Source organism: Camponotus vicinus, unplaced genomic scaffold (genome assembly GCF_025532165.1).
Source record: "Camponotus vicinus isolate PSW18456_S1 unplaced genomic scaffold, iyCamVici1.0 SCAF_5, whole genome shotgun sequence".
Taxonomy (NCBI): domain Eukaryota; kingdom Metazoa; phylum Arthropoda; class Insecta; order Hymenoptera; family Formicidae; genus Camponotus; species Camponotus vicinus.
In genome coordinates, this window is record NW_028141977.1 from 7,744,550 (window position 1) to 7,764,174 (window position 19,625).

The 19,625-nt window shown below is 27.8% G+C and overlaps 1 protein-coding gene and 1 long non-coding RNA gene across 6 annotated transcripts in view; one reads left to right on the forward strand and one right to left on the reverse strand.

Annotated features, from left to right (window-relative positions):
• Positions 1–19,625, reverse strand: part of LOC145972572 (uncharacterized) — a 23,053-nt gene continuing 3,428 nt past the window's right edge. The window contains exons 1-4 of one of the 5 annotated variants that reach the window (XR_014439208.1): positions 7,268–7,891; positions 1,793–1,965; positions 697–770; positions 1–371 (exon numbers count right to left, since the gene is read on the reverse strand). This is a non-coding gene — a long non-coding RNA (uncharacterized LOC145972572). Of the gene's footprint in view, positions 586–696; positions 771–1,792; positions 2,176–7,267; positions 7,892–19,625 lie in introns of those variants that run through there. The other 4 variants (XR_014439207.1, XR_014439211.1, XR_014439210.1 and 1 more) reach the window with 4 other exon arrangements.
• The window catches only part of Drat (Death resistor Adh domain containing target), a 22,068-nt gene continuing 9,869 nt past the window's right edge, over positions 7,427–19,625 (forward strand). Inside the window, exon 1 of the mRNA XM_083101316.1 lies at positions 7,427–7,585. The gene's annotated coding sequence lies outside the window, so the exon portion shown is untranslated. The remainder of the gene's footprint in view (positions 7,586–19,625) is intronic.

Consider the following 19,625-nt stretch of genomic DNA (forward strand, 5'->3'; position numbering starts at 1 on the left):
TTATAATGCATTGGGCAATAATGTTACTTTCAATAGCTTTTATTGAACAAATAGTTCAATAGAGATTTTATTTTATGATATATATTCTTACAAATCAAATTCTATTCAAAACACGTACGTACGCGGTTCGCTAAACACTATATGTTCTTCGCGCATGCTTCTCACAATACAGAAGTTGCAAAAATGTCATGCATTCGTTGCAATCAATGCACCATTATTCTTGTTGGTTATCCTCTCGGGAAAATTTATTGATAAACAATAGTGTGTCCGTTGGTTACGGCGTTGATCCGCGAACGCTATTGCCGAAGCGCATCCTCCCGATCGACGACTACCAAGCCGATTTTCATAGCATCCGTGCGAATTCAATATTGCTTAAAATTGGCAAAAAATAGAGAACACTTTACGCGTACGTGCGAACCTCTAAGCGTATTTCGTTTATCCGTTCATCTGCTAGTCCCCACGCGCGAAATAACCGACCGTTGACGTTTGCGCGCTTTTAAAACACATTGTTCAAATTCATCGAGACATATGAATTTTTTCTGTAACCGAGAAACAGCGAGCTTGCATGCGAAAGAAACATAGAATCTGAAGTGTAAATAAAAAATAAAAAAGAAAATAACTTTTACACTATGTGAAATTTTCAATTGATTTCATGTACTTTTAATTGATAAAAAGAATATCTTTTCCTTTATTTACCTCTTGAAAGATTTTTATTTCTATGGATATCCGGCTTTTTTCCGTGACATTCTGTAATTCTGCAAATCTGTAATCTGTAAAAAGCAGAAAAGATAAATCCAAACATCCAAGATATATATCTTTTTTTAATTTTAAAAATTGTTCAAATTATTTTCCATACTTTATATACAATATTTTCGTTATTTATATACAACTTCTATTAATTTAAATTATTTTATATCTGTGTTTATTCTGAAAGCTTCTTTGCGTAGATCTTTTTACAATTTTTTATTAAAAGATACTTGTATGTATATGTACATTAAAGTTATATTCTTCTATTTTTGCAGGAATATTTTTTACTTTTCCCCTTTGTAAGCGAGATGACATTTTACGAAAAATTGCGCAAAATTCCGCAATTCGTGAAACGCGGCGAAATAAAGAGATAATTCAAAATACGTCGAATAATCGGCGCTCCAGTATAGCTCGTTCATTCGTACCGCGTTTCTTCGTTTCTATTCCTTTTTTTTCTGCTCTTCCTCCGCGCCATTGGATGAAGCGCGAACCAGGCACGTAGAAATAAATGCGGCGATCGCGCGGAATAAATGTCTCACAAATCACACTCATCCCCATTCGCTCGCGTTTTCAACGATGGCAAACTCGCTATTCCCTGTTTCTTCTATTTCATAGAGAAGTAATGATAGAAGTAAAATTTTGGGAGAGGAGAAACAAACGGACGAGAACATAAAGTCAGTTTAAAATCTTCGTAAATCCTAGGAACTTTTTAGACTATATATCAGTGGAACCTTAAATAAACATAAGTATCGAGAGAGAATTTTCTATTTTATAAAGCATGTACATAAAAAATATAAAATTTGCAGATATTATATTGTGATGATTGCTCAGCGAATATTTGATTTAAAAAATGATTTAACATGTATAAAAATTGCAAATATCCTATATATTTTTTATTATTGTCCTAGTCACATAAAAAATAGTCATCCTACAAAGTAGTACTTCGGAAATAGAAAAGATCTAAGCGAGAGAAATTCACGTCCATTATTGTGAAACGAAGAACGATTGCCGATTATCGCAGTGGCCTGTCCTGTCTATTTCTTACCTCGCCATCCTCGAAAGTATCCTCGAGTGTCTTCTCCCTTTCCAAAATTCAATGCGCTTTCAAACCTTCTTCTGTTGCTAGCAACGATGCATTCTGTCACATCCTGACAGAATTACGGCGATTGGTCCTCTCGAGGGAGAATCGATACGTTATCTCTAAAGTGATGCAGTGCACTGGAAACGTTGACATAATTATCAACAATTGCGTCAATAATGGATACATTATACTCGCCCAATTAATAACATAATTCTGTCATCGGCTGCGACCGTGATAATCGATATGCTACGATATATGGTATAAATAAAGTCCTGAGAATAAAATATGCGATAAAATTGACTTGATCGATTTTTTGTAATATTAAACGAATCGTTACTTAAAATAAATATGAGAATCATCGATAGTGGTTTAAAAATTATTGAAGATTATTTATCGAATAAAGTTCATTATTGGTTATTAAATAAAGTTTTTTTAGGATGAATGTCGCTCTATTAAAATCTCTGAAAATTAATGACACATTTATTAAAATATAAAAATAGTAATTTGTATATCGAAAATTTTCATCTCATCATGTCATATTTTCAGACAATAAACTTATTTTGCGAATATATTCAATATGAGATAATGTGATAGATACCATTACTTTTTATATCTCGTTAGAAAATATATCGCAATATTTGCTTCTTTTCAAGCTGTGCATGTTTTTCATTCATCTCGCAATATATTTTATTATGGAAGATAACGATGTTATCGATTCTTCGCGAGAAACTTCTTTTGAACGAGCAAATTATCATGAAATTTGTAACTATGTTAATGGAACATTGCATGTTTGATTAAAGAAATTTCATCTTCATAAAGAGAAAGAGATATTTTTTAACGGAAGAAAAAGAAAATACATTAATTTTAAATTATATATTTTAAATTATATTTGTATAAAAAGAAAATGAGAAAAAATATATGAAATATCTCTCTCTCTCTCTCTCTCTCTCTCTCTCTCTCTCTCTCTCTCTCTCTCTCTCTCTCTCTCTCTCTCTCTCTCTCTCTCTCTCTCTCTCTCAATTAATATTATTCTAGCGCCATAATTATGTTGTTATTACAATATTAACAAGTCACAACATTAACATAAGTATAATTATGTTTAATAATAGCATAGCACACTAACATGTAACATATTCTAATTAATTCTTAATTTGTTTATATAACTGTCATAATATAAATTATAATTTACAAAATTATTTTGTGTGTGTAATTGCTTTTAAATTATTTTTAAAGCTTTTTTTATCATGGTATAAATAATGTGCACAAATATATGAGAACATTACACAAAGACAATGAAATTGAATTTCTTGAGTATCAAACACGTGAATCAAAAAAAATCGTCAATGTCATATTTATTTTTTTTTAATTCTACTTTTTTACTGATACATTTCCGACATATCACGACTAACTCTTTTTTATTCAATAATAATCAAAAAGAAGGCTATTTTAGACCAAGCAAAGCGCAGGTAGTAATGCGTGACAAAAAAATTCAATAATTCTTTATAAATTCTATAATTCTTGCAAACGTTTCGGTCCCTTTCGGACCCTCCTCAGTGTGACTACCTGCGCTTTGCTTGGTCTAAAATAGCCTCCTTTTTTATTATTATTGATTTATCATTTGGACCATTTATAAAATTTGTGTTAATTGTAATTAAATTTTTGATCTTTTTTATTCGCCTAACTTTAAATATTCTCAACAATCTTACAATATATCGTCTTTCAAGTATGTTCAGCCTCTTTTTAGAAGAGACTTAAAAGTCAACGCGACTAAAAATTCTACAATGCTGCAGAAAGATCGTAAGACGGATGGATTTGGGACGAAAGAAAAATTGGGTGATTTTATCGAGTAATCAGTATCATAAAATTCGGTAATGATCCGGTAATCAAATTCTGAAAATTTACGGTTACTCGTCACGCACTTCTCTCTGTAAACGAGAAATGCTTGAATTTTACGGTGACCTGACTTTACGGACGTGGCTTATTGGTTACGGATACGCATATTCCCGTCGAGAATCGCCGAGAAAAATTATGTAGTTTAATCTTTTTTATGCGTTCGCATTTCTGCCGTAAAACTCGTGGAATACCAGCCCTATGCCATTTGAGGTACGTGCGGAACGAAGTACGTGAACGTATTGCTCGTTGATGCATTCTTTCGATTGCATGATGCATCATGCGTATCTTATTCCCTCGAGGTTGCATTAGACTGTGTGCTGCGATAAAAATGGGAATGGTTGATAGTAAAGCATATTTGCGAACGGATCGGCAAGAGTCGGAATTTTGTATCTATTGGGTCAGTATTCTTCATCAATAAATTCTTCGTCAATAAAAATATCGGATAGATCGAGAAACATGTACAATACAACCGAAGGAGAGGTAATTTTTCATGCAAAAGTAAGTCGTTTCCTCTGATGTATTTCTTATATAAATCATCTTTTTTTGAAAAAAAAATATATACACAAAGAGAGATAGCATTCATATATACAGACAGTATTTATGTTAAATATTTATTTTATTATACATATTTAAACCAATAATTTCAAGTTGCTCATAAATAATGTCATTTCCAAGATACTTTTAAATGATAAAAAAATAAATAAATTTCTCTTTTAAAATCAATTATTCTTTATTATTATTTATAACAATGTGCAATCTATCTATCAATTTCTCACAATTATTCATATAATTATATGTATAACTATACATATACTTATTTAAATATTAATTGATTTTAAAGAGTATTTCAACCGCTACACAGGAAACGGCAATACATATGCATAAGCTTGACTTGACATATTCAAGAAAATATTGATGATAAATTTGACATATTTATTTCATAAATAGTCTTATCAAACAGTTACGAATAATAGAAGTATTTTATTACATCTGCGGATGTTTTCACAGAGCGGAATATTTTTATGCTGACTGACTGCAATAGTGTGGAAAATGAGATTCGACTTGTGAACAATAAAGATCTTTATTCTGTCGACACAGAAATTTGCAGTGCTGTATTGCATAGTGTAGCAAATATGCAAAAGACTGCAAACAAATCTTAACATTGAACCAAGCATTCTTATTAAAGTTAACTTCTCGTTAAGCTCGTTGATTGTCAACTTTTTCTTGCCATTTTATTAGGAAAGAAAAGGAAAATTGTGATTTCTAAGAGATGCTGTCACTAGATTTCGTATGAATTAGATGATATATAATAAAGAATAATACCTTCAAACATGCTAAGAGCTTCTTTCAATTTTTTTCCTCGCGTTTGCTTTCTGTATATAAAGTACCTTATTTCTTTCAATAATATGATAATTCTGTCATAATGAAGACATAATTATATTATGTCTTGCATGTTTTATCCTGTATGATGTGTCCTTTATGATGTCTGCAAATTCTATTGCCAGAAATAAAAACTTAATTTGAATTCACTCCAATCCATTACAATATATCATAGACATAGTAATATTAGACCGAGCATGAGGCGCCAGGTCTGAAGCAGAAAAAGACGGAAAGTAGATGTTCACCTTTCTCTTTCTAATGAGGAGAGAAAAAAAGTGAGGGGAAAACTGATTGCCTCTCTTTCTTAGAAAGAGCTCCCACTCTGTCCTCGTTAGAAAGAGAAAAGTAGACGGCATCTACTTTCCATCCTTTTCTACCTGAGCCTCAGTGCTTATAAAAGGACACGCTCGGTCTGATATTACTATGTTTATGCAATATATTGATCAAATTTACTGTCAAGTGTTTCTGGCTATTAATACTTTATTCATTTGCTATTATTATATGTAACCCATATATTATTAAAATATATTATTTTAAGTTTTAAAATAAAATATTTTTTTAAGTTTTAAATGTATACACACGCATATATATACACAAATTGAGACATAATTTTTTAAATTATGTCCATTAATTATATTATATTAAAAATGACTAGCTAAACAAATGATATCGTCAGCTAATTCTCGTTTGGTATATTCAGGATACACCATACCTAACAGACCAAACAAGAACTCAGTCGGAATCAAGTTTTCTCTTTTCTCTACCGTCGCTACACAGCTTATATAAAATTTATCTTCGGTAACTTACCATTATATAACAATTTATCATTGATGCTAAAATTAACTGTGTTTTACCAGAAGTCAAGTTATAATCTACTACTGTTAAAAACATATTTCTATAAAAATATACAATTATGATATTATATCAACGATGTACTGTTAAAAAATTACAAAGATTTAAACAGTATAACAAAAGTAGTCTAGTAATTTAATTTTATATCTTTCAATAAATTCTATATAAATATAATTATTAAATATATAAGTTCTATACATATAATAATTCAATTTGATAATAAATGTTGTGTGCCACAAAAAAATATTCTCAAATCTATTTAAATTTTTTAAAGATGTATTAAACAAATAATTAATAAACATATAAATAATAAATTTAAATTAAAATAAACATTCAACAAACAATTGTGATATATATGTATATCTGTAAGAATTTGTTTGATTATTAAAACATTTATATTTTTAATACCACCAAAATAAAAAAATTTATTTTTTTTCTAATTAGTTACTTTAAATTCTTATTTTATCGTTATATCTCTAATTATTGCTAAAAAAAAATTGGTCTATTACTAATTTGGTCATAGAGGATGAAATGTCATTAATGATTAAAATTTTAGATTTTAATTTTAGAATTTAATTTAGAAATACTAGAAAAGTTATACATATATATAGTTGTTTTCCCCAGTATTTCTAAACTACTCTCTAATTATTATCTTCATTCGATGCGTTGCTATTATATGTATAAGTATAATAGAAATGCGTCGAATGAAGATAATATGTATAATTAGAAAGTAATTTAGAAATACTAGAAAAAAATTATATATATATATATATATATATATATATATAATTTTTAATCCCTATTATATTAGATAATACATATATAATTTTTTCCAATATTTCTAAATTAGTTCTCATCATTAATGATATTTCCTCCTCTGTGACCAAATTAGAACCAATTTTTTTAGCAATAATTAAAGTACAATATTTTTCTGAATTTTTTTAATTGTAAATTAAACTTGTCAAATTTCTTTAATTGTAAATATTTTCATATCATTAATTAACAAATTAAAATTCTCTACAATGAGTGTGAACATTTATCTACAACGAAGTAAAATATATATAGTTTTATTAGTTCGTATTCTGATAATTTAATTTACATGAAAAAATCCCTAGACTTCCCACGGCCTGTAATCTAAAAACTATTGATACTCTAATATTTTTATTGAGAAAAAATTAATTTTAAATTGATCATCAAAGGATTCATGAATATAACAGAAAATTTGATCGATGAAAATAACAAGGGAACGATGTTTATGTTTTCTGTTTGCCACTAAAAGTACAGGATCTGGTAGTTAAAGGCCGTAGACCTCACCTTGTACGAACGATCGATGGTACATACATCCCTTCCATGAGACATCCACGAACCAACATCAGCTTTGCAGACTTTTCGGAGTCGGCGCGATGGCACGATCCCTTGAGGCGCCCTCATCGGGCGGGCCGTCCTTCATGAAACCCATCAGAACCCCACAAAGCCTCTTCGCGTCTAGCAGCAAGTCGACACGCTAAGTTAACAATTTTTCGCTAGGACGCGCGAGCTCGCCTCGTCGTTTGATGTGCATCGCTTTTCGACCGCCTTATTCCTTGTGGTCATCGCTTGCTACCGGCATCTTTAACGCAATCGATATTCAAGGTGAGAGCTCGACCTTGATTCGTCCTTTTCATCTTTTATTCGCAGCTGTCCGAAAATGTTCGACTCTCGAGAGACATTTGACATTTTATGAAAAATCGACTCAATAAGTATTCGACATCGCATGACACATGTTTATACTAATACAATTCTCTCTCTTTCTCTCTCTCTCTCTCTCTTTTGAGTCTGTAATATTTTTACGTATATTTTATATTAAAACGCACGCGTGTATAAATTTGTTTATATCTGTTTGTTCACCTGCGAAAAAATTGTTCAAAGTTGAAAAATTTATACGACCGGAAGATTCGTAGCATAATTTTATGCATAATAGAAGAAATATACATTGAAGTATTTTTTTAAAAGTGGTGAAAAAAACTTTGAAATTTTTGTTACAACCCAAAATATATTATTTAGATTATTAGTTAAAATGATAATGATAATCGATATAATTACTGATCATTTGCTGAAAATAACAATTAATCAGTATAATTATTTGCTAAAAATAACTCTAATAACGTTATTATGTTGATGAAAATGGTTGCTTTACATATTATCTTAATTAGTTCATAGTATTTTTTGTTGACTTATCTTGGAGAGAAAATTAATTTAAATTCAAGTACTTAAAAAACTTATCAAATACTGACAAATTAACGAAATATTAATATGTTAATGCATTATTAGTATTGTTTTGACAGCTTCTCCAGCTGTGATATTAATAATCTAATAAAATCTGTCGCATACACATACAATTCTCTGCAATCATGGCAGATGGCAAGAACAATCATTCTATTTTTATCTGAATTCTAAGCATTATTATCAGTAAATATTTCTTAATAGCGTAATTGTCACGTTTTATCATTGTCTTACTTAATAGCTGCGATATAAGATCTTAACTGATTAACGTCATGAAAAGATTTCTTTTATCGTCGATATAATCGAGGGAATAAATATATCGAGAGAATAAATATTGACAAATATTGACGAAAGTGGATAAATATCTTAATTGTCGTTACATTTAATCATGTTATTCCGTTACGTTACATTAGTAGGAAAATAATGAATTGCTATTATATGAAAAAATGTTGGCGTTTTGCGCACAATGATATTGTGACTTGGAACACTTGACTGTCATTTTGCGAACAGCTGACTGTTAGACTCATGTGCGCGGTGCGTCACGCAACGGATAACGATCGGTACGTGCATCACCTATTTACTGATACGGAATGGAAATACAGTGAATAGCAAGAAAAATAGAATCACTACTCTGATTCCCAGAAAATGTTTATCTTTGAAGCAACAACTTTCTTGATTTTGAGCAATAGTCTAAGCCTGTATGTAAACAATGGCCGGGTTCGTGACATGCGCATTCGCTTGCCAAGGAAATAATTCGATTGACGTAATGATCGATTTATTTATATATATTTCCAAATTAAAATAATATTTGAAATTCACATAATTAAATCTACACAGCATAGCTATGATAGGGAAGATATCTTGAAAAAATATATAATATTAATAAGCAATATATATATACATATTATAATAAATAAATATAATTGTATATGTGTATTAAGATAAATAGATTGTATGAGAAAATTAATGTTATTAATTCTAATTTTCTTTACCGATATATAATTGATTTAAAAAATGTGTATAAAATTACAAAAAATTAGAAAATATTTTTTTAGAAATAAGCAAAACCACACAAGGTTTTTGGCATTCTTAGATGATCTCGGATAGATCTCTAATGTTATCTATCTATAGATTTCACTATGGATATTGACATATCGGATTTTCCACAATACAACGCAAATCTTGTACTAAATACATCACAATTGCTGTGAGCAAAACTAAGGATTAACAAAAAAACAAATCGTAAACTAATACTTTTAACAAATGAAAATAGTCTAATAAGATTTTATTTACAAGAACGGGATACATAATTTCAATTATACTTTTATCCAATATGTATATCATAATATTTATAAATCTTTGGTAACTCTCATTCTGTTATCTAAATAAATAAATTTATTAAACTTTATAAAACCTCATAAAATTATATAAAATTTTACAAAAATATAAAACTACTTACTACCACTATGTGATTTTTTAAATTAGTTTTTATGTATAATTTTAATGTATAAGTATCTTCAAAGAAAGAAAAAGATATTTTTTTCAGATGATTCATGAAACATTCATTTACATACTTTTGTTTACATATAATAATATAATGTAATATAATATATATTATATATTTATATATTTATTTATATATATTATATTATTATATATATTATAATAAAGCATATTTATTAAATATCTTATAATATTTTAATCAGTTATTAATTTATTTAATATTTTAATTAATTTCTTACTTAATACAGTTTAATACAATATGTTTATGTTTATATCAAAGTAAATCACTTAAAATATATTTTTTATTTTGTTTAAATCTACTTTGTTTAAATATATATTGAATTAAATTATTAAAAATATATAATCGACATTTATTTAATATAAAACAGTCTAAAATAACGGGTACAATACTAACAAAGCGCATATGCATGAGATTAACATAGAAGCTCCAATTGAACGTAACTGGTACAAGGTTCAAAAGCTATCATTCAACAAGCTTGAAATCGTTTATTGTAATCAAACTCGTTACGTCATCTAATTGCTCACTATCTTCTAAGAGAACTGTTGTTTCAGAACAAGAATTTATTCGTAATTGCGTCATCAATCAACTGATTGATCCTTCAATCGATTGTTATCAGCGAAAGTACAAAAGATTAACAGACATTATGATATAATTAATAATTATGAATTGTAATCGAATACTATATACAGGGTGTTCTAAAAAGGTATGTCAAAAATTTAAGGAGATATTCCTCACACCTGAAGAATGAAAAAGTGTTATATGGACATAGGTGCGGAAATGCTTATTTCAGGAGTTATATTGAAAATACTGTTAGCTGTATTACTTACACAAGGAAAAATTTAGGATTAATTATTGTAGACGACAATCGTTTAATTAGGCTTATTTACATTTGGTTTTAATGTGACCTTGAGTATGTTACAATAAATGTTGAAAATGTTCACCATTTTCCTAAATACAAGCAGTGACACGTCGACGCATCGATTCACGGACATGTTCAAAAATGGCTGGCGTACAGCGGATTGTCTCGCAACCTGCAGTGATACGATCACGAAGATCTTGAATATCACGCACTGGTGGCATTTTTGAACGTGTCCGTGAATCGATGCGTCGACGTGTCACTGCTTGTATCAGGAAAATGGTGAATATTTTCAACATTTATTGTAACATACTCAAGGTCACATTAAAACCAAATGTAAATAAGCCTAATTAAACGATTGTCGTCTACAATAATTAATCCTAAATTTTTCCTTGTGTAAGTAATACAGCTAACAGTATTTTCAACATAACTCCTGAAATAAGCATTTCCGCACCTATGTCCATATAACATTTTTTCATCCTTCAGGTGTGAGGAATATCTCCTTAAATTTTTGACATACCTTTTTAGAACACCCTGTATATGCACATTTCTTTATTTAAAAAAGAAACATAGTAATAAATATCTTTAGTATTCTACGATAATTTATCAATTTTCTGAAAATTATTTAAATATTTATCACAATTAATTAAAAAAAATATCATGGATAAAAATTATCTCTTTTTGGTGATAAAATTACGCGTATTAAATATATTTAATATGAAAATAATAAATTAATATCATTTTAAAAAGATTATGAATATGCATTAAGCTCATTTTTGAGCATATGTTGATTGGTTTCAATCAAATTCGACATGTGTAGAAATAAATAAATATATAGAATTTATTGTATTTCTTAATTGTTATGCGTACGTAATATTCTTTTGTACGCTGTTATTTTCCCATGCATGTCACATATTTTCCAAAGAGATACTATAATGTTGATATGCCTGCTATTGTTGCGATCGGTTATTATTTTAACAAGCTTATTATCTTACCCAATAATGTTGCAAAATGCAGATAAGTACATAAAACGGTATTTAAAATTTTTAATGCGTTGCAAACAAAATAAAATAATGAAATTTATTTTTTTTTTTATTACAAGTTTTTATTATCATCAAAGTAATTTTTTATTGTACACATATAAATCATATTTTGTCAAAATTTTGTCTGTCAATTCTTTACCAAATATTTTTATAATATTCTAAAAATACATTTCAAAATTAGTCAAATGATAAAGTATTTTTAAAATAAAATATGAATTTTTAATATCTCACGTTCATAATTAAAGCAATCATAATAAAAATATACGAATAAAAAAATCTCACATAAATGGATATGTAAATATTATTATTTTTTCTTTTGGCTTTTTTTCTATAAACTAATAACACATAAACTAAATAAATATAACATTCTTTTATATAAAATGTAAAAAATATATAATATATAAAATATATATACGCTTATGTATAAATAATCTTGTACAACAAATAATATTATTTATAAAATATTATAGAATAAAAAAATTAAAATTATTAAAAAAGATTAAAATTAAAAATAAAATAATTAAAAAATATATATATATATTTTTCTAGAAGCTTAGAGACAAGATTTTCTCACGTTTATGAGAGGTCATCAACCTCGACACAGAGTCAGTAAAGGTGAAGCGCGATGATTCTTACAATGAAGCTGTTTCTCCTATATGTTTCGAAATTAAACCTTGTTATCATACCACTAGAGATGTAATATCAGTTATTTAATACATAATGGAGAATTTGTACAGTCCGTAATCATTGTCTACAAAATCACAAGAATCATGCGCGCACTGAATCATCATGTGCAGAATTACGTGTTAACAAAAATTTAAGAGTCGTTCGTTGGCATTATTAAGAAGCAATGTTTACAATAAAACATACAAACAATAATACTATTCGTAGAAAATTATTATTGTGATAAATTGTAAGTAACAGACGATAAGATTAATGATTTATGTGATATATACCTCAGATGGTACTGTGCATGAAAATGATAATTTGTAATAAACACGCAATATCTGTTATTAACAAACAGATTACTTATGTGACAACATTAAAAATTGATTTAAACGAGAGATAGGGAAGATAAAAAAAACGATGGATACTGTGTGTGTGTGTGTGAATAATTGATAATTTATTTTACCACGTCTAAAATGGATTATTTTCAGTTTGTATGATGAAGAACAATGTCATTTTTATCTATAACGAGTGTATCACGTGAAAGAAAGCATACTCGGTTATCATAATTTTATTTTTGTTTTATAATGGTACAAAGCTATAAATACCTATAAACGTGTCGAGTCTCATTCCAGTAACCGATCTACACATCAATAACATAAGCAGAGTTTATCAAACTGTTACAAACGCAATGCGCTTTATTTTTATGTCCCTGATCTGTATAAAATTATTTACGAACTTATGTATTAATAATAAGTGAATAGATAATGTTATAACTTATTATTGGCAATCTGTCTCTTCAATATGATTTTTACTACATTTTTTTATTACTGCATTACTTTTACAGAATTGCGAAAACTGAATATAAAAAATACAAGCAGAGAAAAGTTTAGATGAAAGTTTACGAGAGAATTTTATGTCAATGTATTTAACACTAGAACTGTTTTATTATCAAATTATTTTCAGTTGACAAGTTTAAAAGATCATTTCTTTATACGACATTAAAAAAGATCTTTATGCTTTCGCCAAAGTATTTGTGTCTTTTCTCTAAAAAGAAAAAAAAGTAAAAAATATGTCGGATTAAAAATTCAATTGTTTTAATTATAAAATAGCACAAATGATACACTGATCTTTATAATTTGAATCGCTATTTCAAAATTATTTTAATTCTTTACTAATACTATTCTTATTAGAACTGCGTTTGCAGAATATTATTATTGCCTGTTCCTATTTATCTTGTAAAATGAAGTAGCCCATGACCTCATGCTTTAAATTCAACAAAATCGTGAAATGTTGATAGCAATTAAATTGTATTCTGTCATATAAGAATTATGCGAACGAATAGTGTACAAGATAAACAGCGCAAACATTGATTTTGAATTGCGCATTATTTAAGAAGCTATACTTTATCATAAAAAAGAAAAACATGAAAAAGAAAAACATCTCTGGACTTTGTTAAAGGTGAGCCGTCAGGTGTTGACGCCGTGATCATAGCCTTGGCAAAAGTCACCGTCTGCGTAGAATTATGAAACGTTGCACGAAGCAACAACGTGAGAAAACGAGTGTTTCCTTTCATGAATGTTTCACTTGTGCAGCATTATTAAGTGTCAATGGCCCTGCGATATAACTACAATTGGCATATCGTCTATGCGAAATATACACTTGAGATAGACATCTCTTAATTATCTCGCTGTGTCAAACGTGGATATATAATCGTCACTGTCCCAATTTAGAAATATCATTCTCTTTTAACATATATAAATTTAATATATATATTATAATATTAATTAATATATATATTATAATATTAATTAATATATATATTATAATATTAATATTATAATATTAATATTAGAAAATGTGTGACAAGACTTCAACTTCAACAAGACATCAACAATTTTTTTTATCGATAAGACTTATCTTCTCCATTTCTTATATTTTTAAAAAATCATAAGTGCTGGAATGAATCAAAGCGTGACTCAAAACACTTACCATTACGATAATATCACGACTTTAACTCATACATATACAGCCAATTATATGTATGTTGCATGTTTTGAAAGAAGCGTATTCTGAAAATGTCAGAAATTTTCCAAGCAAAAAAAAAATTTTAAGCATGGAATATAATTTTATCTATTGGGGAGGAGGGGTTGTAAACACCCTGGAACATCGCGGGCATTATAGCTCGAGAAGCCGAGAGCCTGGTGTTCCGAATGGATCGGCACGGCTGAACACGCGGATGTCTGCTGATGTGCACGTGATTCCAGCGTGCCACGGTTCCGCGGCATCGACCGACTTCCCCCTCTTTGTGCACCGACACAACTGTGCCGACGTATACATCCATCGGTTTGCCCAACACCTGCGACACAGTGCGCGAAACGTATCGCTTGTAGATTTAATCCCGAGATACACTATTCGGGATATACGAGAGAAGAATCTCTGACATTTTAGACATTGATTTTATAAATATTAATCTGATAAATAATTAAAGAATAAAATCCTCTTTTGACGATCTATAATAGAGGCAAAATTCAAGACAGAAATTTCTTTATAAATCATACATATCATATTATTCTAATCTAATTTATATTTTGTATATGTATATTTTCTTGTTTATTTATTTAATTTTTTCCCTACATTAAACAATCATAAAATTAAAAATAGAAAAATTAAAAATAGAATGCTGGTAAAATTATAAATAGAATGCTGTCTCGAATATTTTATCGCGAATTATAGATTGTTTAAAATAGGCTTTATGATGATTAGGATGGATTCTTCTCTGAAACTACTCTAGAGCCTTAGTCAAAATATTTATACAAAGCTCAAGTCAAATATTATGCAGCTTATGTTTTTGCTCACGTTATTTAAGATTGACTGTCTATTAATCGGAATAGAATTATTTTATAGTTTCATTTTTTTTATCACAATATATGAAAATTAAAATTAATAATTACAACAATTACAATAATTAACATTAATAATTAAACAATATAGCGTTTTTTTTCCTTTTATTCATTTTTCATATTTATCACAAAACTTTAAGAATTAACTCAATTCTAAATTGGATCCCCGCAACTGCAGATAGCGATCGCTTCGGAATATCTGTGACGTGCAGCGTGTGTAAAAAGGGGTCGGTGTGTCCTCGAGAGAGGTGGCTCGTGCATGTGTAAGATTACAAAGTCAGCGTATGAAATTGTACTCGTGCTTCAACTTGCAACATTTTCAAGTTGCAACATGTAACTTGCAATATACAAATAATGAATAAGAGTATGCAGTAAAAAAATCATTGTTTTTAATTTAATATTGTTACAATAATCTCTTTTCGATCAAATTTTGTAATCCGTGTTGTAGAATTTAATATACATCTTCACTACTCATTTCATAAATCTTTTTTATTTTATTTTACATATGTATCTCTCTTTTTTTATCCTCATTAAAATCCGTGAGTGATATAAGGTAAATATATATAAATAATTATTAGTAGTTAGAAAGAGGGACTATTTTAATCGTTGCTTCGAAAAGAGTGAAGGATCATATGAGTTATGCGAACTAATATGAAAAACAATAAATAATAAACTGCTCAAATATTGAATGCGAAAGTATCAAGAAGAAGAAATCTCAGTCGCGCGTCACAAGCATTTTCTCCTCGAGTATTCACTATAAGACATTGTACCGCACAATCAGCTGATTCTAATACAGTACTACGAACGAGCGAACAAAGGCTAGGCATCGTTACGGTGGGTGATTCGACCTGCTTCTCCACGATGAACTGACGTGGAAAAGCAAGAATATTTACAACCTAGGTTTTTACAAATGTACAATCTTTTTAAATAAAAAATTTAAAATTACTATCTTTCAAAATTTTGGATACCGAAAAAGTAAAAATATTTATAAAACGTACATCTAATATATTTTAAACGTACTGTCATAAGATATCTCTTGCCTTTTTTATACATCTTTATTATTATCATTACAATAATCGTTTGTAACAAAGCATAGAATATTTAGGCAAATTTTCTATAGTAATAAATAAGGATTTATGTGTGTGTGTGTGTATATATATATATATATATATATATATATATATATATATAACATAAACATGATTATATCTCATTAATGTAATATAACTTCGGTTATATTTCATTATAATAAAGGTCGCATTTATTGTAATTAATTATATTTTTCAATTTTTACATATGCATCCGGCGACAATCTTTCGAAGATACATTTTTGATTTTTGCATATCCGACGAAATGCAATAATATATTTTTTAAAAGCATCAATACGAAATCGAATATATTCTTCATATATACGCGCATGCTCGTTATAGAAAACAGTTCCTTTGTATTCAATGCCGCTGCATACACTGCGTGAATCTCTTTGTTTACTGCACTTTCCATTGCAATCAACTTTTTTTTATACTCTCTCACAAAATGCGAAGAACCGATTAAATTGATGTTAATAATAATAGAAAAATTTTTACATAAAATTTTAGGAACATATATTATGCCACTCTACATCTGTTTCATATCTACATATATATTATTTGTGACTAATGTAGAGTTTTAAATTATACAAGTGGAAATTTTTAAAATTCTCATAAAACTATCAAAGAAAAGTGAAAAAAGAATTCATTTGCAGATATATAATAAAACTCTTTCAATTTAATGTTAAATGCCCTTAGTATTAAATTTTTAAAAATTTATTATACAGATATTTAAAGTTTAGTAAATATATTTGTAAAAAATATATTTAATGAAATTTTTTCGGCAAAATTATTTAAAAATCTATGATGACAAAAATAACATGGAATTATGTAAGATGATATTAAAATTTTTTTACATTACAACTCATTTCAAATTTTAAGTCAAATATATATAACATTTTCATAGTTTTTACGCAAATTACGAATATTTTGTATATTCTTTGCAATACTATAATCCTTTAATTATATTATTTTGAGCTGTTTTCAATTCATACAAATAAATTAATTAATTATTTTCATAGTTGATTGTAAATTCTACTATGCGACAAAACACATGTTTAAACATATAAATTCCTTATCTAAGGATTTACTTTATCACAGGTATTTTTCATTAAAGTAGGTCAAATGATATAAGAATCTCAAAAACTATAGCTATCAATTCATCATTAATACAAGTTTTAAGAATGACAAGGAAGAAGCGCAACGTAACACTTGCACTTGTGTCACGAAAAATCAATTCTGAAGAAGATGTAAAATACCCGTACAAATAAGTAACGAGAAAAACAGTTATTCATCGCGCTTGGAAATTCTAAATGGTAATCGTTAAGTTTTTGCCATAATTATTAATTACAACATTTTTAGCAGAAGAGATTAAATTATTGTTATTAGATTTTCATAGTATTTGTCACTATTAAGTGTTGTTTTCAGTAATAATTGTTATTGTTATGCGATAATAACAATTGCTACTGAAGACAACACTTAATAGAGGCAAAGAAACGCATAAGATTTACATATCCTTTCAAAACATCTCCTTGGAATTATTAATGATAAATACTGTAACGCGCAAACACAACATGAAAAGTTAATAAACATAAAGTATTTTCAAGATATTGGAGTATGTGTACTCTGTATAATCAGATTTTTCATCAAATTAAAATTTACTTTTTCTTAATAAAAATATTAAAATTATAATAGTTTCAAGATGATAGTTTTATTATTATAATTATAATTAATATAAGATAAATGTTTAGTAATTTAAGCTGTAAGATAATATTAAATAACTCATAAAATTAAATAAATCATAGCAATTAAATGAAAATTGATCTCATTTTTAATAGGATTTTAATTAAGACTTAGTATCAAATAATTGCGAAAATGAAGTCGCAACAAACACATTATTTATTAAATATAAATATAAATATCGAAACAACGTATTATTGATAATATCCATGAGTGTATAAACTATATTATCGTTTACTAAATATGATTAATCCGTATTATCCGTATTAATCCGTATAGACTGCTTTTACAGATATGATAATTAGAATGAAATAAAAAAATTAATAATACTATCGATCATAATTACTGCTGTTTTTTTGCGTTTTTAGATGAATAAATTTTAAATATATCGTTACTGTGCACAAGAAATTCTCATAAGATTTTTAATTAATTAATTATCTTGAAAAGTCTAAAAATTTTAATTATATATTTTCCATCATTTAAAGCATTTCGAGTTTGGAAATATCTACATAATGAATATTTCTGAACGTCTATTAAAATCATGATAAAGCAGTTTTATTTTTATTTCTGTAATAAATTATTTCATGTTGACTTGGGAAAATCTAATGACGTGAGCTTGGGAAAGTCAACAAAGTAATTATTCTCAGAAAACAGAGTCCAAGTTCGTCTTATGAGTAATGCACATATCTCTTAGTATCATCACTTGTTTACAGGTAGATCACGTGATTACAGAAATATAAATGATTCCAGATTAAACACTGATAATTAATGAATAGCTTTTATTAAAATATTCAAAATAGAATAAATTTTTATTTTGCAATTCGAGTTACAAAATAAAAATTTTCTGTAAAATTTTTCAATATAAATAAATAATTTGCACACACTAACTTGATCATTGCAATAATCGAATCGCGAATAATCATATCATAAACATTGATTACAGAAATAGATAAAAAGTATTTTCTAACCGAGCTATCATAATATCACTCCTGAGTTGTGTTTGAATTTATCCTGATATATTATAAACTTAGATTTATCGCAAAAAGCTACCGAAATCTTTTAATGATCGTGAAACAGTTAATGATAACTTGCATATGATTTGTAGTGATAACATTAATTATTTTTTATCTAGATAGGAAATTAATTCTTTAAAAAAAACAATATTATGAGCTGCATCTGATTAGTTTAATTATAAGTAGGGGGAAAAATCTTATTTTTTATTCAACAAAAAGATGAATATAACAAAATAAAAATAAAGGTTATCCTCTACTGAACGTTTGAAAATTTTGCATTATTAGGAAAATAACATATGATTTTATATAATATGTACTAAATCCAAACAATCCAAAAAGGATTATTTAGATTTTATCAGATACATACACACACATACACACACGCACGCATGCGCATGCGCACACACACAACTTATATTAGATTATAAATGATTCTTCTGAGATTGAGGATCAGTAAAGAAGAGAGAAGAAGTATTTCTGTGTGTGTTATGTGTGTTCCCTTTCAGTAATATTAATTCTAATATTAATTCCAGCACGAAGCGTAATTATTAAGTATTTTCGAGCAATATATCCGTTATT